General features: G+C 40.3%; 1 protein-coding gene across 7 annotated transcripts in view; it reads right to left on the reverse strand.

Annotated features, from left to right (window-relative positions):
- The window catches only part of CLOCK (clock circadian regulator), a 104,384-nt gene that overhangs the window by 62,654 nt on the left and 17,177 nt on the right, over window positions 1–24,553 (reverse strand). For 5 of the 7 annotated variants that reach the window (XM_067530633.1, XM_067530635.1, XM_067530636.1 and 2 more), the window contains exons 2-3: window positions 9,910–10,003; window positions 4,007–4,065 (exon numbers count right to left, since the gene is read on the reverse strand). The gene's annotated coding sequence lies outside the window, so the exon portion shown is untranslated. Of the gene's footprint in view, window positions 1–4,006; window positions 4,185–9,909; window positions 10,187–24,553 lie in introns of those variants that run through there. The other 2 variants (XM_067530631.1, XM_067530634.1) reach the window with 2 other exon arrangements.

Genomic DNA, 24,553 nt, shown 5'->3' on the forward strand with positions numbered 1-24,553 from the left:
AGTCCATTGCTTTTACTACAAGCCCACCTTTTCTTCCCTTCTTTGGCCCTTATGTATTATCTCTGCCCTCACTTTTGTTTTTAACACCTCCCAAATAACTATATTTGCAGATGATATTTAATGTGCCTCCAGACCACGAAGATAATAAATGAAACTGGCTTTAAACACTGATCCTCACAGCATACCAATGAACACTCCCTCCCCAGCTCAATACAATGAAGAACCATAAACAAAAGACAATCAATAATGAGTATTGTTAAAAAGCTCCTCTAGGCACAATCAGCTCCACCCCATTGCACATGTGAAGCTTATCAAGTCTGGAGAGTATGGGTCCTTAAAAGGGAGGAGGATCCATTGCCTGCTCAGTTTGGGGCAGTACTCAGAGGGTATACCTACACTGCAACCCTAGACATCCACAGCTGGCCCATGCCAGCTGATTCAGGTTCATGTGGGTCAGGCAGCCAGGCTGTTTAATTGGATTGTAGATGTTCTGGGTCCATCCCACCTCACAGGGTCCTAAAGCCTGAGCTCCAGCCCAAGCCCGGTCATCTACATCACAATTAAACAACACTGCAACCTGAGCCCTGTGAGCCTGAAACAGCTGGCATGGGCCAACCATGGGGTTTTTAATTGCAGTGTAGACATATCCTGAAGTAATAGGGCTGCAACTCAGCTCCCTATTCCTCAGAAGAAGGGGTTTCTGACTGGGGAAACACTTGAGAGCCTTGGCCGCCCAGGCCCACACAGAAAGGAAAGGAGACAGTTCTTTTTTGTTTGGCTTTCTGAAGGCCCTGGACTCTGTCTTTTGTGGGCTGCAGAAGCCTTTTCATTTGGACTTCGTTACCCTCACCTCTCAGGCAGCAAAGGACACAGCACAACAGCCAGAGGCCTGCGTTCCAAACTCCAAGACAAGAGTGGTGCCCACACTCTCCCTGCAGGGAGTGCTACAGAGCTATAACCTAGTACAGTAATTAACGCTACTTAGTCATAGAACTACCAAATAAAAAAATAAAAACAAAGCATGCATTATTATGCCCATGTTAACAAATTGGTTGTGAATATTTTTTTTAAGCTTTAGTGCCTCCCTGTGTTGGAGCAGGGACTTGAAATTTGGCAAGGGAAAGGTTCCCCAGCTATTAGGGATATACGTTTTGCTGTTCTCATGGAAGAAAACACACAAATTTGGCCAAGCTATAAACCTTTGAAAAATCTCAGTGAACACAAGCTCAGCAGAAACCTGTTCAAGTTTGGCAGCTAAATTTTTCAAAGATTCTATCTCCACCAAGCATGCGCCAGCCTCTTACTGCTGACCAGACTGTCTATGTGCCATCCCCACAAAGTAGTCGAGCATGCACCATCTCAGGGTAGCAGGGGTGAAGCAAGACCTTCCCTGCAGTTGCTGCTCTGGGCTGCTGTGATGCCAGGCACCAAAACTAAAAGCAGAGAGACTGCCTCTTCTGTGCTCTTAATGCCCCTCTTTCTGGAAACCAGACAGTGAGAAGGAGGAAGCAGCCTGATTTAGGGTCTCCACTGCAGCTTGGAGCGTCTGCACACACTCAAGCACTAGTTCTGCTTCAGCTAGCACGCTAAAAATAGCAGCATAGCCAGGGGTAGCATAGGAAATGGCTCGGGCTGGCTTCTCAAATATATACCAGGGTGTCTGGGCAGGTTTGTACTTAGGTGGCTAGACTGAGCTGCTGTCTGTGCTACCACCAGTTACACTATTTTTATCATTCTAGTTGGAGCAGAGTTAGTGCATATCTGGTTACCCATGCTGGGAAGCACATTCTCAGCTGCAGTGTAGACATACCCTTGGACCAGAGATGACCTGTGCCTGCTGATAGTGGGTGGGGAGAGCGAGGGCAGCTGGCTTCAGCAGTGCTACTGAGCATGGTCAGTCCATATAAGCATGCTCAGTACAAGCCAAGCAGTAAATCTGGGGGCAGAGGGAGAATACGTGACCCTGCATGCCCCCCGCCACACGTTGCCTCTGCCTTGGACTGTACAAGGGAACATGGGCAAGAGGATGTTGCAGGAACCAGAAGGTGGGGAGAAGCGGAAGAAGAGGGGAGGTATGGATAGGAGCGAAGTGAGGGGAGGAGGAGAGGTCTGGGAGGGGGTGAAAGGGACAGAGAGAAAAGGGGTCAGGAGTGAGGGGACATGTGGGAAGGAGACCGCAATGGGGGGAAAAAAAAGGAAGAGGGTACTGAGCCCCCTTCTCCAATACCTGGGACTGAATCCAGAAATCTGGAGTCCACATTCCTCTGCTGTCAGCAAGTAGCTATGAAAGCCACTGGTGAAATGTGTATAACATCCCCATCTAGTGCCACACAGAGGATAGTATCCCATTGCTACTACCAGTTACTATGAGCAGTCTCTGCTATGGATCAAGGTCCAAACCCTGCTAATGACCCAAGGGGAGGTGGGATCAATACAGTTCCATATGACAGAATTAGAGGTTTTATTGAGGTTTTTTAAGGAAGTTACTTAATAACCCTTATGTTAAAACAATGTTAAGGTTGCAAAGTCAAGCACACAGCTTTCTTAACCAACTATCCCTACTCTGTCACTATCTGAGGCTATGTGATTCTGAGCAACCCAATTTTTTTTTTTTTAACCAACACATTAACTCATTTAATACCACAACACATACACTGCTAGTAGCCACATATTACCATTTTTGCTTATCATAAACACAGTATCAGAGTGCCTTCCAAGTATTATAAATTAGAAATCTCTATCTCCCACTTTCTTACTTCCTGCCTGTAGAGAATTAGCTTGGTTTGTTTTTAGGGATTTTTGTTTGTGGATGGATGTATTGTATGTCAGTGTCTGAGAAGTACTTACGGAGAGAAAGCTGCACTGATTAAAATGAGTTTTGTATTTAGTTCTGAAAGTAATCAGTTTCACATTTATTCTTCCCTGTTTAATAATGTCATCATTTCAGTAGAACACATCAATCAGGGGATCTCATATTTGTGGAGGGAGAAACCACCTATCAGGTAGCTAGAGCCAGTCTCAGAAGGTTTTGAATATCAGAACACAAATCTGGAACTAAAATCTATATTCAGTGGGGAGCCTATGCAGAAAGCAGAGCATTAATGAAATGTGTACACAATGACATATGCTGCTATCTCTACTTAGCAACACTTCACCCTGAGTTTTGCATATTTTAATATTATGTTTGGTGCACCCTGCATCACTCAAGTATAGAATTGAACTATGCTGTTTAAGAAACCTAAAACTTAATCTGAAACTTGATTATTCCATTTGTAGAAATGCAAACATATGTAAATAAGGGCTTATTAATGGGATTCTTTTACAGTGCCTGGTGGCTGAGGTTTTTAAATCGAAGTGCAATCTCTAGGATTGTGCACTGTTAAAACTGCTTCTAATGCTTAACTCTCTGCATGCAGGTAAATCACAGACAACTGAATGGCTACCTCAGTGCTTGTGGAGAATGGACAGTTTGCATTGCCTTCTCAGCTCTTCAGTCAGTGACAACCTGAAAGACTTTGGGCAGGGAAGTGAATTGAGACTCCACTTTTATACCATCATACTCTTCCAAATCATCATGGTGGAACCCCAGTTTTTTAGAATCAGCTCTTCACTAATCATGTGGCTGGAAGGGGTGGAGATGAAAGGCAAGTCAGCCCTTTTCCTTACTTAGTGCCTTTCTCCTGCAGCTGCTATACTGCATAATTCTGTATCTCAAACATTTTTCTCACCACAGAGCCAGAGACAATGCATTTGGCCTAGCCTGGCCTGGATGGGGGCTGCATAGTGGCAGTGTCCAAGAATTAGAAGCCTCACATCACCCCAGACAGTGGAAGGATAGGAGGGAAAAAACAAAACAGTGAATAAATTCTGGGGGACCTACATTTCAAGTATACTCTAGGAAGAGAAAACACACGATAGCTCTATTATACACTTCTGTATTTGCCCAGTTATGACTTACTATTATTTCTTATAAAACCAACAAAAAATGACAAAATGAGAAACTTACTTTTCTAAAACTCTGGTGGGCGTGACTGGATTCTTCCACTTCCTTCCCAGTACAGCTATCTGTTGCAGGAATAGGAAATCATAATTAAAAAAACTTCAGTAGCTGAAAATTTGACTCCCTGGCACCTGCAAGGATAGAGAGAGAGAATATACCTTCTTGCCCTCACAAAACAAAAATGAAATTGTTGTACTCAGGATAGCAAAGCTTAAGGTTACGTTCTGTATTTCATTATAACCTCCTCAGAACTTACTCTGGTGCAGGTTTCCACATCAGAAACTTGCTCCTATTGGAACTGTATTTAAGGGGTATTTTACTCTAGTCCCTTTTATTGGGAAATCTTAATAATCCACCTTGAAGCCATGCATAGTGTGCCCTAATACCACAGTAATAGGTGCTTTTAAAATGCATGTAATCAATAGAGTAAGAATTTCTCAAATTTTTCTTCAAGACAAACTTTTCATGCTTGATTTTAGACCAGAAGACAATATGCCAAAATAAAAAGTAAAATTAATAAGAACATTAAAAGGACCATACTGGGTCTGATTAATGGTCCATCTAGCCCAGTATCCCATCTTCCGAGTGTGCCCAATGCCAGGTGCTTCAGAGAGAATGAATAGAACAGTTAATCATCCAAGTGATCCATCCCGTCAACCATGCCCAGACTCTGACAAAAAGCAATCCCTGCCTATGCTGGCTAATAGCCATTGATGGACCTATCCTCCATGGACTTATCTAGTTCTTTTATGAAACCCATTATAGTCTTGGCCTTCACAACAGCCTCTGGCAAGGAGTTCCACAGGTTGAAACTGCGTTGTGTGAAGAAATATTTCCTTTTGTTCATGTTTAAACCTGCTGCCTATTAATTTCATTTGGTGACCGCTACTTTTTGAGTTATGAGGAGTAAATAATACTTCCTTACTTACTTTCTCCACACCAGTCATGATTTTATAGATCTCTATCATATCCTTCCTTGCCCGACTCTTTGCCAAGCTGAAAATTCCCAATTTTATTAATCTCTCCTCATATGGAAGCTTTTCATTTTTGTTGCTCTGTACCTTTTCCAATTCCAATATATCTTTTTTGAGATGGGGTGACCAGAGTTGCGCACAGTATTCAAGAGGTGGGCATACCATGGATTTATAAAGAGGCAATATGATATTTTCTGTCTTATTAGCTATCCTTTTCCCAATGATTCCCAACATTCTGTTAGCTTTATTGACTGCTGCTGTACATTGAGTAGATGTTTTCAGAGAACTAACCAAAATGACTCCCAGATCTCTTTGAGTGGTAACAGCTAATTTAGACCCCATCATTTTATAAGTATAGTTGGGATTATGTTTTCCAATGTGCATTACTTGGCATTTATCAACATTGAATTTCATCTGCCATTTTGTTCCCAGTCACTCAGTTTTGTGACATCCCTTTGTAACTCTTTGCAGTCTCCTTTGGACTTCACTTTCTTGAGTAATTCTGCATCATCTGCAAACTTGCCACCTCACTGTTTACCCCCTTTCCAGATCATTTATGAATATGTGGAACAGTACTGGTCCTAGTGCAGACCGCAAGGGGACACCACTATTTACCCCTCTCCATTCTGATAACTGACCATTTATTCCTTCCCTTTGTTTCCTATCTTTTAACCAATTACTAATCCAGGTGAACTTTACTGAACCTTATCCCATGACCACTTACTTTGCTTAAGAGCCTGTGGTGAGGGACCTTGTCAAAGGTTTTCTGAAAAATCTAAGTACACTATATCCACTGGATCACCCTTGTCCAATTCCTAATGAGTTCTCAGAGTTAGTCACATAAGGACTATCACCCTTTTATTCCTCCATGCTGAAGCCTCAAGCACTTAATACCTATCATGTTGGCCATTGGAGACTGCACTGGCTACATCTAATTGGCTGTTCAGTCCCTCTTAAGTCTTTCAGTAATACCACTTTCCAAGTTTCTCATAGAATCAGACTGTTATTTCTGTCACCATCACCCCAAAAACCACATACTGCTTGCATACTTCCAGTCTGAATCTCCTATTTAAAGCTTCTTCCCCATATTACTAACTTCCCTAGGCCCCTTTGTGTTACCTATAACCTCAAGTTCTCAACATCTTCCAATTTAGCATCAGCAACTTTCAGTAGCATGCTGCTAGCCTCTCCTTCCAGATAGTTATTGAAGATATTAAATTAGCCAAGCCCAACACTAAGATAACTCAACTACCAACTCTAACATGTTTGGATTTAAAACAAAGTTGTATTAGACTATTTTACAATTAATACTTTTTATTTTGGTAAATAGGTTTGAATCCACTCCCTACTTTGGTTCCCAGTTTGCCGATTGAGTCAATCCAGCGCTAAGGAAGAACCTGAAAATGCCTGGATCTCACATACTGTGTCAGTGGTCATTGCTATTTATAAAATTCTAGGACATAAGCATCCCGCAATCAGGAATCCATAGATGATATTCGGAGTTTGGCTCTCATTTAACAGAGGTTACCTGTATAGAAGGAAAAGTAGAAAGAGGTTTTCTTTTTAAAGGAATATATATTTCTCCTTAATAAAGTATTTTTTAAATCTTAAAACGCTGTGAATGAAGTTTCAGTGATACCACAAATAAAGTGCAGAGCCTGCCGTTACTCTCCTTAACACTGGCAACAAAAAAATCAGGACTCCAACCACTGGAGGATTTATTAGAAAATCATGAAACAATTGTGTAAATTAGTTGTTGCGTCTATGTGATAGTTGAAGAATAACTAACAAAGTAAGCTAGTAAGGACTGTTCAGAACTTTGTTTACACTTTCCAGCAACATTACTTTTCATTCCTTCTCTCTCTTCCAAGAAACTTTCTAATGTTAAAGCTTACTACAGTGTTTGCACACAACTATGTTAATAATTGCTTTGTTAGGGGTGGTTAGCTGAGTCATTGCTCTTTATTCTGATGGCTATCAAGAAAGTGTGATGCAGCATTTTGCTAAACTTTTTGGAAAAATATAGTTATATTTTTACTTTATTCATGCATTGCTTTTTGTTCACTATGATGCTGCATATATATTTTTCAGCAATACTTATTTTTGAAAAAATTAAATGTCTGATGCAAAGTCGTTTTAGTCCAAAACAATCAAATATATTCACTACTCAACCTCAGCTCTGCTGTTTACAAATACTTTATTAAGGAAAAATATATATTCCTTTAAAAAAAAAACCCTCTTTCTACTTTTCCTTCTATACAGGTAACCTCTGTTAAATGAGAGCCAAACACCAAATATCATCTGTATGGATTCCTGATTAAAACAAGGCAATTTAAATTATTTGAATTAACTTTTTTTAATTTAAATTTTTTTTTTAAATATTTTTAAAAATATTTATTATTTTAAATATTTTTTTAAATCACTGGTTTAAAATCAGGCTGAGGATTTGTAAAACTAATTTAAAGATCTGTGCCATTGCAACTTCAGATTAAAATGTATAATAAGCTAAATTATAAATGGTTTTGTTTTTAAAATGCCACTAGAGGTAGGGTCTCGGTTTAATTTTATAAAACTGCTATGGACAAAAAACAAAATACTGAAAATTTAAGCTCAAATTCTGCAAAAATCTAAGCAGCTACATAACTTTACTCACATGAATTGACTTAAAATTAAACATGCACATGGAGTAGTCTTATTTAAACACACGCATTTGCAGCATCAAAGGCTAAAACTGTTATTAAAAACTACTTTGTGGCATAAAATTTCTCACTTCAAAATAAAATTATGTCAGTGTAAACAATGAAAAGCTTAGACTTTCAGAATACTAACAAAGTTACCACAAACTTTTTTATATATACACTCAGACCAGAGCTTTAAAAACAAGGAGCTTTAACATAATGCTCCTATGCTCACATTTAAGCATTTGAGGTTGGGGGTTTCACAGGCACCTAAAATGACCTGCGGCGCACAAGTCCCATTGACTTCAACCTGTAAACCCTGGTGGAGAACTAAAGCCCAGTTGAAGTAGTTCAACTTTATTGACGCATGAAAGTTAAATGTATTGGTTGCAAATATAGCAGGGGCTATTTGTTTATCAATGTTGTGTCTGTGTTGTTCTCACAGTAAACATGGCAGTGAAGACCTGGACTTGTCCTTTTCAACACAGATGAGCATTTTAATGTGAAATTTAGAAAAAACTATATAAAATCTAAAAATTAAGACAAAAAATTAGGAAACTAAAGAAACAAGTATAAAAATCCATTTTAGCAACTTAAGACTATAAAATGGGAAGAGACATACCAATACTAAGTAAATTAAAATTACTTCAATTTTTAAAATTAAAATCCATTATTTAAATTTCAAAAAATGTTTTAATTTAATTTACTTCTTGCATAACAAAGGGACAAAGAACTTCCCTGAAATAATTATTGCCAGTGATGAAGAATCCCCCACAAGCATTGGAAAGCTGTTCCAATGATTGATTAACTATTCTCACGGTTAATTTATGCCTTACAAAATTCTTCCACTTCCTTGATATCAGGATGGCAAAAGCAGAGAATTATAGGAAATATGTGCTGAAATTTAAAGCAGGTTAAAAATCTTCAAATTAGAAAAGATTTCTAAAAGGCAAACAAAGACTTCATAGCACCAATGATGAATCTAGCAACGGTGAAATATGCAAATAGGTTCTGAATATTCACCACAGTACCTTCATTCATTCATGTCACAACCTTTTGAAAAGTAAACAACCTTACAGTATATCTTTCTGAAGGAGATTAATTAAAACAGGTTCTTCATAATATTGGAAATACTGTAAGGGCACTGCGGGGAATCCATGTCAGTTTTTATTTAAACGGTTTTTTTTTTTTTGGTTTTTTTTTTTTAAATTAGGTATTGTAGTTGGCAGAAGTAACATTGCTTTAGTATGTGGAAATCAAGTAGCTAACACAAAATAGGTATTCTTCTCCTCCTACCCCAGCTAGGCTGTTTCAGAACTCAGTGGCAGGGAAAAAAAACGAAGCAAGAATATTAGGACACCCACTTCTACTACTGCTGTTTGTTTATTTCCCCCCCCCCCCCCCAGTCTCTCTTCCTCAGTCTTTTCACATTTTTCTATCCTTTTTTTCCATTAAATTTTATGACCTTTCTTACTTCCCCTATAGCCCATTTTCCTTACTTCTTGCTTTGCCCTCCCCCTTGCCCTCTGATTTCCTTCCCCTTCTTACAGCTCTGCTACACATGCCAGCAGCAAAGTGAATCTGTCAAGATTTCATATCCCTTCAGCTAAGACATCAAAGATCTTGTCAATTTTACTTTACAACTCATAGACTGGAGCAGCAAAGAATGAAAAAAAAAAAGACTGGCATCCTTGTCAGTCCATACCATCCCACACTGAGCCAAATAAGTTTATCTTTAGTCCTTATAAATTCAGTTCCTTAAATTGGTCTCAAAATCAAGTACTAAACATATTCAAAGTACATAAAGAAATGAGATCAAGGATACTGGGCTTCAGTTTAGCATAACAGTGGGGGTACCCCATATTTTATTAGGCTCCTAGAGCACTTCCCCAGTGGCACTACCGTAAAAGGCAGCACTAGAATGAAACCAATATGGCAATTTTATTCTGTGCTCCTGCTAAACTAAACCTAGTACAGAAGGTATTGAATTAATTCCCTATAGTGCATACATAATTACTTAATCCAAGAGTAAAGCCAGGAATACATTTTTAAAATTGCTTAAAATAAACTAACATCTAAGAAAAAATGATGTTTATACAAAACCTATCAAGATCACAAGATTTTGGGGCAACCTGGTACAGTTTTGTCTCAATGTTTTAAGTTACATGACTAAACACCAATGCACGAGTAATATTTTATATTCTTATATAATACTTCCTATGTGGTCAGCATAACCAAAATGTCCATACATACTCACCTAATTTAACTGAGATTCTGATTTACAGCATTGCAGTAATTTTCCAAAAGCAAAATGAAAATACTGGCTCCACTACCCCTTTCAGTTCCAGCAACTGCAAAAAAGAAACCCATTGATTTATGAAGCAGTTCCCAAACCAAGGACTACACACACATTTAACATGAAAGACAAATAAATATGCATTCTTTCAGAACTTTTCTTCTGTACTTGATGGATTTAAATGCAAAAATCAGCCACACAGCATGGCAGCATTTCTGTCTTAATGCTGGAAAGAAATTCAGACATATCAGCCCTTTTTATCTGCATTAAATAAAGCATGTTCCCTTTAGATTTTATGCCACTGTGAAATAACTAGCCACAAAGTTTTAGTGTGAATTCTTTATTCATTTTTAATTGGTACACCACATGTAGGAATCTTGATCAACCAAAAGAACACAAGTTTCTGGTCTCATTCTTTTCATGCATCTTACGCCATGTCCACACTATAGTGGCATAGTTGCAGCACCATACTGTTGATGCTTCCTAAAGTGACAGAAGAGGTTCTTCCATCACTGTAAGTAATTCCCTCTCCAAGCAGAGATTCATCAACAGAAGAATTCTTCATTCTACTTAACTGGTTCTACACCAGGGTTTAGGTCAGCACAGCTATGCCATTAAAAATTTTAAATGTAGACAACCACAGAGGGGGCAAACTTTCACCTCCAGTGCTGCCTATCTTGGTTTCTGGTCAGCAAATTTCTAACAGCAGTATGTCGAAGAGCACTACGGAACTTTTTGTGCAGGGTCCACATAGACAGTTAGCACATAGCAGGCTGGTATACTGTACACTCACAACCCAGCTTGCTGTGTGTAAATCTCTGTATAGATAAGCCTTCTGTTTCTTCCTCTCCTGAGAGTAGTTCACCTGTGCTTCTCTCACCTCCTTTAATAATACACTAGGACAAGTGTCAAACCTGGGATGGATTATTTGGAACCAGTTTCTTCTTTTGTTCCTTAAATCTTAATTAGGAGACTATTCTCTCAGATCAGTGTTCTCTACATCCTACTACACAAATTTTGAACTAATGTGTTCTATTTCCTCCTCACTGTGACAGGCACAGCAGCCCAGTAATTATGACTAAGGCATTTAACCGCAGGGAGATACATTTCCCCATGCACTGTGGGACAATAGCGATTGTACTGCTGCACATCCTATCACTGTGCTTCCACAGAGAAGCACCAAAATGCATCTGAAGATCTGAGTTTCACAATGCTGCTCCTACTGGGAAAATGGTTTTGTGCATGAGCAGCAGCACAGGTGCGCTCCTAGAGCAGGAAGGCACACAAAGCTCTAAGGAAGGGGCAAGAACATCTGAAAAAGCTTTCCTTCGCTTCCACCTCTTCAAATTTCTTCTGAAAACATCATCCCTCCCTTGTCTATGCTGCTTAATTGATTTGCCTTCTGTCTTAACTTTTAGTTTTGTAATTACTTACCCCATAAAACAATTTAAGATAGCATCTTTCTAAAATCTATTATAAATTAAAGCCATTGTGACATACCAGGGCACAATCCAGACTAGTGGGGGGCTGTGTCACCCCTACCCTGTAATCTTGAGTGGCTTACAATACCTTGCTGAAGCAGCTCCCATCTGGGCTGCTCACAAATAGCCTTCCACCACACAGGCCACACTTTGTATGTCTCTGTGTAACTGCAACCTGCCAGCTACACCCTGGCTCTCACCAGCCTTGGTTATACTGCAGGGTGACCACAACACATCCCTACTCCCGGATCTTCCCTCAGAAATGTATGCTCTGTACTGCTCAGTCCTCTCCTGGAGAGTACCAGTATATTAAGTTAATTATTTCTTTAAGAGAATCATATGCCATCTTATTACTTTAAATACTTGCCCAGTCGTTTCAATTTAAACACACTGGATTATATAAAAGTTACACAAGTTTACTAATTACAAAGAGAGAGATAGAAACAGCCTAGAGGGTTGACTTAGGAGGAAAGCTTAGAAAAAACTTAATATAGTTGGACTAGAAAAACCCCACCACACTAGGGAACGCATTGCTTTAAAAGTGTTTGAAGATTGGAACCAGCAAAGATGGAGAGGAATGTATTAGGGAGGGGTTCAGAGGTGTATACCTAGAACCAATGAGATAAAACTGAGCAAGGAAAATTTAAACTGATCATTCTTCAAACATTTTTTAAAACTCTTTTTTCATTCGCTCTTAATGAGCATCTGAATAAAGTCATGGAAGTTCAATTGCTGTGATTTTTAACAGTTATTGGTTTGTGCATATTCATCTCGTCCTGAAATCCTCCAAAATCTTGTTTCATTGGTTTTGAAGTACTTTGATTACCTACAGAAAGTGAGCTTTGTAAGCTGCTTTTTCTTTTATAATCCTAGTCATTTTGAAGGAGCTGGTCTCTAAATATTCTGGAATGGGGGTTTTGATAAGTGTTGTAGAATGCTCTTAATATTCAGAAAGCAAAAACTGTTTTAGCCTTTAAACAGATATTGAAAAGTATGTGTTTGATGTTGCTGTTATGTGTAATGCAACTGGGTATGTGTTTGTGGAAGGGGATACACATGCATTATTTTAGGGCTACACAACTCAGTCCAAGTTAGTGAAGGGCATTGGACATTTATAGTTTGTCTTATTAAATAAGTAATTTTTCCATCATCGGTTCCTATAATTCACTGACAATCCGGAAATAAAATGCTTAGCGTTTATAGGAAATCTTTGTCCAAGGAATTCTAAACACTTTACAAACAACCCTCAACATCACTGTATGTAAATTATTATAGCCAGTTTACAGAGAGAGACACTGAGATAAGAGTTAAATAACCTACCTAGAATCACAGGAAATAAGCATAGAACTCTGAAGTCCTGGCTCACAGTTTTAATATTAATTATTTCTGTTATAGCAGCAATATCTGTGCTAGGCAATGTACAAACACATGAAACCATACCTGACCCGAAGACCTATCATCTAAACATTCAAATCTGCATTTCTTAAACTAGTCCTCAAATAAATACAGCAAAATTGTTCTTTTATATCCATGCAATCACACTAGGGTCAATGGGGTGGTACAGAAACAAATGAACAGAATTTGGCCTATGTAAGCTTTTTAGCAACCTCAAACTAAAATGTAGCACCCTAAATAATGTTTGAAATGAAGAATAAATCAAACATGTGGGACTTTGGCAAGTCTGTATAACAGTAAACACACATATTTAATGTAATGTTGATGGATCTAATGCAAACTTTAATAAACCATCTAGACTTGTAAAGCATTTTAAGAAAGCATCAAAATTAAGGGAACTAATTTAAAGAACGGCTTAATGTACTGAATCAGCATAAAATATATGTAGTGATTCCAAACCCATTTTCTGGGTAAGAATAAAAATTTCAAGTTTACTGTATCAAGGAAATTTAATGACCAATACATATAGGACACAATTTTACTAAGGTAGTTTGTCATCTATTTTTCACAAAGTACTACAGAAGTCTTTGTCTACTTTGTGTTTCTTGTTAATTGTTTAGTAACTAAATTATCTTGTCAATCAACAAGAGTCCCAAAAAAAACTTTGCTGTACTTGGCCACAAACAGTTATTTGTTTTGACTATTCTTTAAAAGAGCTTACAAGTAGACAATAGTACAGAGAAGCATTCAACAGACCATGCAAACAGACACCAGTACAGGTACTCACGAGTCAAAGAAAAAACAAAACAAAGTATTTGCAGCAAAAAAAATAAAAATAAAAATGGAAACCTGTTAACCATTCAAAGGATTAAGAAAAATCAGCAGCTTAATAGAAGTGGCCTTCAAATAAAATTGGAGTAGAAATGTACACATTTGGGATGAACTGCATAACTCACTTGCGGCTTCCTCTCATTGACAATGAGGTCATTTTGAATTAATGCAGATAAAACATTCATAACATTCCGTATCAGCTATTCTTTCTCTACCACACACACTACATATAACATGCCCAAATCCTCTGCCCAAGTAATTGAGAGGAGTGCTAAGGGACTCCCCAAAAGGAAAGAAATTGTGGAAATTAGCAGCCACCACCATACTTAACTGGATTGGGATATTTATAGTACCACCTCCTTCCGCCAAATCCGCCTGAGTGATAGCAGTTGTTGGAGAGAAAGGCAGCAAGATCCTCTGCTTCAATATACACAATATGTCTGAGCTGGTTGCTGTGGGAACTGTAACTTTGATTATCCTGACTTGTGTGTAAATTCTCAGCTATAATGTTTTTTAATCAGGAAAAAGTGAGTGTTCATACAGCAAAAGAAATGTTCTTCATTTTTATTTTGAGATATACCTTTTAATACTGAACAAATGAACAAAAGCCTTCCCGTACAGACTACATAAGCTCCATGCCTCAGCTTCCCCATATGTAAAATGGGAATAATAAACACTTTCCTGCCTCCCATGGCTGTTGGGAGAACACTGGCTTACAGACAGCCCCCCAACCTGAAGCAAATACTCACCTGCATATATTTTAGGAAGCTTTCATCAACTTCAAATACATTTAAAAGCACAGTAAAATAATAAAACTGACAGATTAAGTTATTAAATTCAGTAATTTGTGTTCTGAGACTTGTCTTTTCCTAAACTTCTTACCATAAATGCAACAAACAATCGCATTGCTCATTCTCTCAGTTTCTGCATTGATGACATAGGTTAAGAAAATCTAAAACATTGCTAGGATGCAATTAATTGCAGTAAGTTTCTTGTCAAAGTTTCTCCAAAAGTAGTAAATACCCTCCTGCCCCAAAAGCTTGAAAAATCCATTTACCACACAGAGGATACAGAAAACATCCAACATGAATACCATCAACTTCTGCCGGATCTAAGTTTTTATTTTTAAAAAGTTACAATTTTCATCTTTATAGTTGCAAAGATAACTTTCTAAATACTGAACAACTGATCAGTGCTGTTTTTCTGAGTTTGCAGACAGCTCACATTGCCTCTGCTGCTGCCCACTGTTTAAGGGTTTAGATTTATTAGGAATTGGGGAACCCTTTGGAAAAGGGGGAGACTATACATGAAGGATGGGCTCCACCTAAATCAAAATGGAACCTGATTGCTGGCACATAAAATTAAAAATGTTGTAGAGCAAATTTTAAACTAAGGGCTGTGGAAAAGCCTATAGGTGCTGAAGAGCATGTGGTTTGGACAGAGACATCCCTTGGGGGGTATCTAGTAATGGAGATTCTCTATATCCTATTCAGGAGGAGAGGATGGAAGAGAATAAAATATGGGTAGGATCTCATGAGAAACAATCAAATGAAAAAGAGTCCCAAGTCAATTACATCACATAATGGCAGACAGCTAAAAAATGACAATTTTTTAAAGTGCTTATTATACAAATGCTAAAAGTCCAAATACTAAGATGGGTGAACTTGAGTGCCTCATATTAAATGAGGATATTGATTATAATAGGCATCACAGAAATTTGGTGGAATGAGGATAATCAATTGGACACAGAAATAGCAGGGTACAAAATATATTAGAAGAACAGACTAGGGGAATATCAATGTCTGTGAAAGAAAGCATAGAGTCAAACAAAAAAAATTGTAAATGAATCAAACTGTGCCATGGAATCTCTATGGATAGTAATTCCACGCTTGAATAATAAATATATACCAGTAGGCATATACTACTGACCACCTGACCAGGATTGTGACAGTGACAATGAAATGTTCAGGGGGATTAGAGAGGCTATACAAATAAAAACTCAATAATAATGGGGGATTTCAACTACCCCCATATTGACTGGGTACATGTCATCTCCTGACAGGATGCAGAGATAAAGTTTCTTGACTGCTTAAATTACTGCTTCTTGGAGCAGCTAGTCCTGGAATCCACAAGAGGAGAAGCAATTCTTGATTTAGTCCTAAGTGGTGCACAATATCTGGTCCAAGAGCTGAATATAGCTGAACCACTTGGTAATAGTGACCATAACATAAAAATTTTTAGCATCCCTGTGGGGAGGAAACACCAAAGCAGCCCGTCACAGTAGCATTTAATTTCCAGAAAGGGGAATTACACAAAACCAAGAAAGTTAAACAGAAATTAAAAGGTACGGTGCCAAAAGTGAAATCCCTGCAAGCTGCATGGAAACATTTTAAACGCGCCATAATAGAGGCGCAATTTAAATGCATACCCCAAATTAAAACACATAGTAAGAGGACCAAAAAAGTACCACCGTGGTTAAACAACAAAATAAAAGAAGCAGTTAGAGGCAAAAAGGCATCCATTAAAAAGTAGAAGTTTAAAATCTTATTGAGGAAAATAGAAAGGAACAAACTCTGGCAAGTGAAGTGTAAAACTATAAGGAAGGACAAAAATAATTTGAAGAACAGATAGCCAAAGACTCAAATAGTAACAGCAAAAAAAATTTTAAGTACATCAAAAGCAGGAATTATTTCAAATGTGTTTGTTCTTGGGGTGACACCCACAAGATAGTTTACTTCCAGTCTTGTCAGCCCATTGTAAATTGACTATTCAAGCTTGGACCATTAAGAAGAATCAACTCACTAGATAGCCCTTCCTGAAGATGCAAGGAGTCAATGGCCACCCCTGTGAGTCAGCAAAACATGTTAGGGCATGTGATATGGATATGTGACTTCAGGCTCCATCTTTGTCAGTAACTTTCTGTACAGAGGGACTGTGGGCTTTGTTTGGGACAATAAATTTCCATGCACATGGCAGAAGATATAAAAGACACCTGAAATGTTTTCATTTTACCTCATTCCTGCTCTAATTCTCTAGACTGTGGATTTACAACTAAAAGAGCATTTTGAACAAAGGACTGAGGACCTTCCAATCTTTTGGATGTTACTAGAGAGACTTTTGCAAACCAGCAGACTATTCCATCACTGCTATAAACCTGATCAAAGGACTTTGCAAATGTTTGTATGTATATGATCTTTTAACCATTTATAACTCCAGTCTTTTCTTTTATTAACAAATCTTTAGTTAGTTTATAAGGATTGGCTGGCAGCATTATATTTGAGTAAGATCTGAGATACTTGTTGACCTAGGGTTGACCAATCCTTTGGTATTGGTAGAACCTCAGATATGGTGAACTGGGTTTTCAGTAACCAGTCTCCATATTAGACCGATTTGTCTGGATAGGAATCAAGGGCTAGAATGCCTAAAGGGTCTGTTTTTGGCTTCTTGATAACAAATGTGGTGCTACCGAAGCTCTTTTGTTACTGGTTTGGTTAATCTAATCATGGAATAAACCACCAGATTTTACGGTGTGTCTGCCCTGTTTCTTGCATGCTGCCCTGACGTGCCATTCCCAGTGGCGATCCAGAACTATTCAGTATTTTGTTTTCTCCTCATTGTTCAATGTGTAGCCCTAGGCTTTATTTACTGCACACTATTCAAACCCTGCTCTTAACACAGAATTATTAGTTTCCTCATATGCTTTTCTGTGGTGCTTATCACGATAGTATCTGAGTGCTTCATAAACATTAATCAATATTCACAACGTCCTGAGAGGTGAGAAGTATTATCCCCATTTATGCATAGAGAGCTGAGGCACAGAGATTAAGGTAAAAAAGAAATCCACTAATTTTGGATTAGGATCTAGCCACCTAGCCACCAAACCTAGCCACCTAGGATCTAATTTTTCAGAGAACTTAGCATTATATAGCACTTTACATATTCAAGCACAGCTCCTGTTGATTTTAGTTGCAGTTGTGAGTGCTCAGCCATTCGGCAAATCAGGCCCCATAGGGTCAAGTCATATCAGGCCCCAAGGACACCCAGACAATGAGGAACACACAATTAGTAACCAACTCTGAAGAAGTTTGGTTTAAGTGACTTCCCTAATATCACACATGAACTCCATGAAAGAGGCAGAGATAGGCTATGTGTACACAGAGATAAAAAACTCGTAGCTGGCTTGAGTCAGCTGACTCAGAGTCCCATAGCTCAGGCTGCATGATTCTCCTGTATTTGCAGACCTTCAGGAAGTACTACAATAACCAGGATCACAATGAGGAACATGAGGATATCTTTGAGGAGAGTTTGTTGATTGACACAGCGAAAAAAAGTTCCATGTTGCTCGTGACGTTAATGGAGCAGATGCAGACAGTTGAGCGATGCTTCTGGGCCAAGAAAAAAGCCCAAAGTGGCAGGATCTCATCATAATGCAGATTTGGGACAAGCAGCAGTGGCTGCAGAACTTTCAGATGGGAAAGGTCATAATCCTGGATCTGTGTGCTAAGCTCACCCCAGCCCATCAGTGCAGAGACACCAAGTGAAACATGCTTTGACAGTTGACAATCAAATGGTGATCACGCTCTGGAAGCTTGCAATGCTGGATTGCTATCAGTCAGCAGGAAATCATTTTGGAGTTGGAAAATCCACAAGAGCCATTGTCATGCAAGTGTGTAGGGCAATTAATAGTCACCTGCTATGCAGGACTGTGACTCTCAACAACGTGCAAGAAATAGTGGATAGATTTGCAGCAGTGAGGTTCCTGAACTGCAGTGGGGTGACAGACTGAATGCATATCCCTATTGTGGCACCAGCCCACCTAGCTACTGAGTTCATAACATAAAGGCATACTTTTCCAGAGTTATATAAACACTAATGAATCACTTAGGATGCTTCACTGATATCACTATAGGTTGGTCAGGGAAGGTACATGATGCTTGCATCTTTAAGAACACGGGACTGTTCAGAAAGTTGCATACAGAGACATTCTTTCCCAACCTGCACACTACCAATGATGATTTGGAAATGCCAATAGTGATTCCAGCCTACCCCTTGTTCCCCTGGCTCATGAAGCCATATACTGGCCATCTGAATAGTGCCTATGAAAAATTCAGCTACCATCTCAGTAGATGGAGAATAATTGTGGAATGTGCATTTAGCAAATTGAAGGGTAGCTCGCATTGTTTACTCACTAGATTAGATCTCAGCAAGAAAAACATCCCAATGGTTGTTGCTGCATGTTGTGCGCTGCATAATTTATGTGAGACAAAGGGGGAAAAAATCTGCCTACCAGGGAGGAGACGGTGATGTGGGGCAGCTGTCTCCTGAATTTGAACAGCCAGATGCCAGGACTTTTAGAAGAGCACAATGTGGAGCTATGCATGTAAGGGATGCTTTAAAGGTTCATTTTCACAGTCAGCCACAGTAGTGTTCTCTCTTGCTGGCTTGAGATAGTGCCTGTCTTTTTTAATTTAAATAATCTATTTCTTGGTTTTTGCCTGCTGGTATTTATTGTGTCGTGGTGGCTGCAAATTATAAATACTTCAAGGCCTGGGGCTTTGCCTGCTGCTATGAACTGTGTGGAACTTGCTGAACAGTTAGAAGTATGGCTGGGTATTTTCCCTGATGTTATGAATTTGGTGATACTTAGTATACATTTATAAATACTGTTTGATTTCTTGACTGCCACTATGCATTCTGTAATATCTGTTGTGAATTTATAAAGATACTTTGATTCTCCAAAAATACAACTTTATTGAGAGCAAAACTTGAGTGCACAAAATCAAAGTGCAAACAAACATATATGTTATACACACAACATAATGGGGTGAAACTTTTAAAATTCCTATTGAAAAAAAGATAGTCCAATGTAGTCCACTGTGGCCACACATACATCAATCTGTGTTTTCACAGGTCAGCATATGTAAATCTGTGGTTTTCCTTGTTGTCCCTCGGCATGGAGTGATACAGGTAAGAATGAGATTTTGCTATGCTATGAGGTATGTCAGGGATGTAGAGAGCAGCAAGTTCTCCAAGGAGTGCAAAAGCTGATGACAGTGGCACTTTTGGACATGTATACCTAGGATCTGCAGCTTTTGTGTTTGCTGTCTCAAAAGACCCATTATATCATAGTACATTTTCTTTTCCTTGTCCTGCTGGGACTTCTATGACTTTTGTTTTTTTGTCCCCTCTGTCCTTCTCCATCCACTCGGTCATATTGGCCCTCCAAGTTCTTTATTCACAGTCTGATATAACATTGGCTTGTAGGTTCTCACATAAAATGTTCACCCTAATCCTTTTCCTTCGCCTCTTCATCAGGGTCAGATGTACTGCAGGTGTGGAAGAGGTGCCCCTCTGAGCTACCACATCAGAAGCTGCTGATAAAAAACAGATAGATGCAACATTAAATGTATAGTTACAACAAAAAGGGAAAGATAAGTTCCAAAACACCCTTCCCTTATTTCCATAACATTTTTAATGAGACATGCCTATTGATACCTCAGCTTTGGAGCACCTCAGAATAGCACCTCTCCAGCTCCAACCATGGTGAATATGGCTTAGCAAGGAGGAGGACGGAGCAGATTTTCTGTTGCATGAAACTACAAAATTTCAGCCCCTATTCCATGGGTACGAGTATAGGGCAATCACTGTAATTATTGGCACTTTTTCCCCCACAGGCAATGAATTCTGGCTCTCAATCCTTAGGGTCACACAAGCACAGAGAACTCAGCTGCTACTGGCATCCTGAAGCCACCTGGGCCTGTACGCTGCTAGCCTATTTGCTGCGATGGTGCCAGCAGAACTCGGTGTCCTACCATGGAGGAAGAAATAAGACTGCCATCCTTTGCAATCCTCTCCCAAAGGTTTCTGAGTAACTCCATGAAAGTGTCATTGAGAACTCTTGGGAACATAAAAGGGACATCCCTATTCACATAAACAAGGCGCGCCATGTAGCACCTCACCTCGCCCAACAAAGGAATAGAAACAGATGCCGATTCTTATCGGTTTGTTCTACCTCTACTTGAGCACAGGACACTAAATGGATGTGGATCATGTAACTGTCCTGACGTGGTACTGTTCAGGAACTTGTTTCAAATTTACTTCCCAACTTTTTATTTTCTCACAAAATACCAGTAAAACAATGAAAAATCAATCCTTTTGTCTTGAACACTTTGGGATGGGACAGGTGCCATCTGTAAATGGTGGGGGGAAGGAGTGGAGGGAGAGGAAGGAAAAGCAAATAAAACATTATAAGGAAAAATGCAGCACACACTTACCCGATCTCCCTTTCCTTTCATTGGTGGGCTCATCCACAGTTGTCTGGCAGGACCAGCTAGACTCCTGTGGAGGTCCTGGCTCACAGAAGGGTTGCAGTCTCACACATCTCCTCTCCCCCTTCCTCACTGTTCAGAGCAGAGGTCTCAATCTCAGGCTCCTCTGAGGTATCCACAGTGGTCTACAGGTGCTGGTGGGGTCACCACCAAGCATGGCATGCAGTTAATTGTAAAGCAGCAGCTTTGTGGGGCAGTACTAGATTTCTTGTTGCCCTCTCTTGCCACGTTGTGTCCCTGGCAAAGTGCCTTCACTTTCATGCAGCACTGTCATACCCCTTGCCTGTATCCTCCATCCAATCTGCTTGTATATGTCCATGTTTCTCCAGCTGTTCCATACCTGTCCTTGCACAAACTCTTCTCCTCACAGGCCCAGGAGATCTAATCCTTCTTGACTGCTCCCAGTAGAAGTGCATCTAGTACCTCTCTGAGTGTATGGACAAATGGTTGGTTGGATGTAAACAACAAAGGTCAGCTGTTGGGTGTGCTCACCAAAGAGGGCAATCAGGAAAGGGCATTTAAAAAACACACAGGGTTTTTAAACGGAGGAGACGAGCTTCCAGTCTTTGTCACCCCTGGGCACCAGAGGTCTATCTGTCACAGGGACTGTTTGGACAGGTTTGTCTGGGCAGCAATGGACTGTCAGAGGGACTGGGCATTGTGGAACAGGAGCTGAAGGACTTTAAGGGTCAACAAGAAATCTTCCCTTATTTCCATAGAAACTTTTAATGAGAAATACTTATTGGTACTTTAGCTTTGGAGTGCCTTGGCATTGCACCACTCTCTCACTCCAATCCTGGTGAAAACATCTTGTCAGGGCAGGGCTGCGTCTTCACTCCCAATGCAACTACCAAAACAGGTTGACCATGGCTCTAAGCTGCTGCAGGAAATGGTTTTACTGCACATTAGTAACGGGAGACTTATGTCATCCGGAGACAAATTTAAATCCAGACACATGCATAAATAGGTTGATACAAGGCAACATAAATCAACCTAAGTTTGCAGTGTAGACTGGGCCTTAGTAAATTACCATTCTACTTCTATTAGAATTATCAGCTAGAGAAGTCTGATGACCCTTACTTGCTTTTATCTTCTTTATTAGAAATATTTTGTTACTTATACATGTTTTAGCTCTAATATAATTTGATTTAGCAAATTAATTTAATCAACATTCGACTCTTACCTTGTTATTCTACAGAATTCGACCTGCGGCCATGAAAACCCAAAACAAACCCCTAAACAGAAGCAGTGTTCAAAACTGAAACTAGTACAAGTGATGCAGTGATGTCAACAAGGTTTTCTGAAACCCCTGCTGAAAGTTATAAGCTCCTTTGGATTGCTGCACTCATTTAACAAGGAGCAGCAGAAAGATTAGTGGACCTTTTTAAAAAAAAAAAAAAAAATTAATACATCTCATTTAATGAGAATCTTATTGAAAAATGCAATTAATCAAGTTAATGCTGGTTCTGAGCTCTCATAGCTTCAAAAAAGATGGTTACTTACCTTGTAACTGTTGTTCTTCGAGATGTGTTCCTCATGTCCATTCCATTGTAGGTGCGTGTGTGCCCCATGCACAGTTACTGGAAAACTTTTCCCCTTAGCAGATCCCATAGGGCCGGCTTTGGTGCCCCCTGGAGTCCCACGCACACGGCGCGGTATATGAGGTGCTGTCGGCCCTACACACCCCATCAGTTCCTTCTTGCCATCAATTCTGACAGCGGGGACAGGGGCCGGTCATGGAATGGACATGAGCAACACATCTCAAAGAACAATAGTTACAAGGTAAGTAACCATCTTTTCTTCTTCGAGTGCTTGCTCATGTCCATTCCATCGCAGACAACTTGCAAGCAGTACCTTGGAGGCCGGTTTGGAGTTCATAGGATGGTGGACTGCAACAACACCCTATCGAATATGGCGTCACCCCTAGCCTGTTGCACAATAGCATAGTGGGACGTAAAGGTATGAACTGACGACCATGTAGCAGCTTTGCATATGTCCTGCATAGGCACTTGTGCCAAAAATGCTGCTGAAGATGCCTGCGCTCTGGTGGCGTGAGCTGTGATGTTGCCCGGTAGCAGAACCTTCACTTGGTCATAGCAGAAGCTTATGCAGGTGGTTATCCAGGAGGAGATTCATTGCATTGAGACAGGTAAGCTTTTCATCCTTTCAGCCACCGCAATGAACAGCTACATGGACTTATGGAACGGCTTCATCTGATCCAAGTAGAAAGCCAAGGCTCTGCATACATCCAGCGTATGACATCTCTCTTCCCTCTTCAGAAGCATGTGGCTTTGGGAAAAACAGTGGCAGGAAAATGTCCTGGTTGGTGTGGAATTGTGATACCACCTCGGGCAGGAAGGCCAGGTGAGGCCTCAGCTGGACCTTATCTTTATAAAAAAATCATATAGGGTGGCTCCGAGGTGAGTGCCCTGATTTCAGACACCATCTTAGCCGATGTGATAGCTATTAGGAAGGCCACCTTCTATGACAGTAGCAGAAGTGGGAAAGCTGCCATAGGCTCGAATGGTGCCTCCATGAGTCACTGAGGGGGACCCACTGGTGGTTTTCTCCACAATACGGGCACGCTACTCCTCGACCTTTCTGTCCATGCTGACAAGGTGTGTGGAAAGGGCAGGGCTGACAGGTTGGCCGTTGCCTGAAGCGCTTCCAATGTTGACGGCACTGCAAGATGTAGCAGTCCCCTTCTGCACTCCGGAGTCAGGGGGCGCTCTGTGGAGGGGCTCACTGCCCCGGGTGAAACCTGCCCCTGCAGGGGTTGCTCAGCACACTGGCTCTGAGCTGCCTTGGAGCTTGACCCCGTGTCCTTAGTCTTCTTTTGTGCGGGGGAGCAATCGTCTGCTGGGCGCGGTTTTCTGGGCTTCTTCCTTTGTGATGAAGAGGAAACCCGGTGCCGCGATGGAGTCGGTGCCAGCGAGCACTCTGCACCAACCCAGTGCTCAGTGCAGAAAGGGAGCAGGATGGCTCCGATGCCGGTCTCAGGACCGCCTCCATTAACAAAGCCTTCAGATGGATATCTTGGTCCCTTTGAGTCCTCAGTCTGAATGCCTTGCAGGTGCGGCACTTGTCCTTTCAGTGAGACTCCCCAAGACACTTTAAACAGTCTTTGTGGGGTCGCTAATCGGGAAGGCCTTCCCACAGGATTTACAAGGCTTAAATCCTGGAGATCGGGGCATAGCCTGACACCGGGTGGAGGTCCCTAATGGACCTTATCTACTACAACAACAGTAACTAAACTATCTAAAGAACATCTTAACAAGTACTTATAAAAACAAAAGGATACAGCTAAGAGGCACTCGCCGAACCCAGCAGGAACGCAGTTCCAGTAATCGTCAGTGGCGGAAAGAAGGAACTGAGGGGGCATAGGGCTGGGAGCGCCTCATATACTGCACCATGCACACGGGACTCCAGGAGGCACCAAAGCCAGCCCTATGTGATCTGCTAAGGGGAAATGTTTGCCGGTAACCGTGCACGAGGCATGCACACACCTACAATGGAATGGACATGAGCAAGCACTTGAAGAAGCAGCTTAGTGAATATTTAATAGAACGT

Source organism: Emydura macquarii, unplaced genomic scaffold, assembly GCF_026122565.2.
Source record: "Emydura macquarii macquarii isolate MOO-44397 ecotype Brisbane River unplaced genomic scaffold, CSIRO-AGI_Emac_v2 contig_3108, whole genome shotgun sequence".
Taxonomy (NCBI): domain Eukaryota; kingdom Metazoa; phylum Chordata; order Testudines; family Chelidae; genus Emydura; species Emydura macquarii.